Below are 303 nucleotides of genomic sequence, written 5' to 3'. Positions count from 1 at the left end.
TGTTTGTTTTTAATACAGTAATAACCCATGAGACAATTTAAGATGTATCATTTGTACATGAACACCATTCCCAGTGTTTTAATAAGCACTGCAGTACATGAAGAAGGATGCATAAGCTTCAGTACTCAGTAGTCTGTTCAGTACTACACTTAGGCCTAGGCCTATAGATTCTATTCTATTTACGCAGCATCATTCTAATTATTTATGACATTAACACTGCCAAACAGAATATTGTCCATCAGAAAATGAAATGTGCACTGAGCCCAAATGGGTCCTGAGAAACTGTGAATTTACACTTAAAAA

The sequence above is a fragment of the Electrophorus electricus genome, chromosome 7 (genome assembly GCF_013358815.1).
Source record: "Electrophorus electricus isolate fEleEle1 chromosome 7, fEleEle1.pri, whole genome shotgun sequence".
NCBI lineage: Eukaryota > Metazoa > Chordata > Actinopteri > Gymnotiformes > Gymnotidae > Electrophorus > Electrophorus electricus.
The sequence above is the reverse complement of the archived record's forward strand: the minus strand, read 5'-3'. Positions refer to the sequence as shown.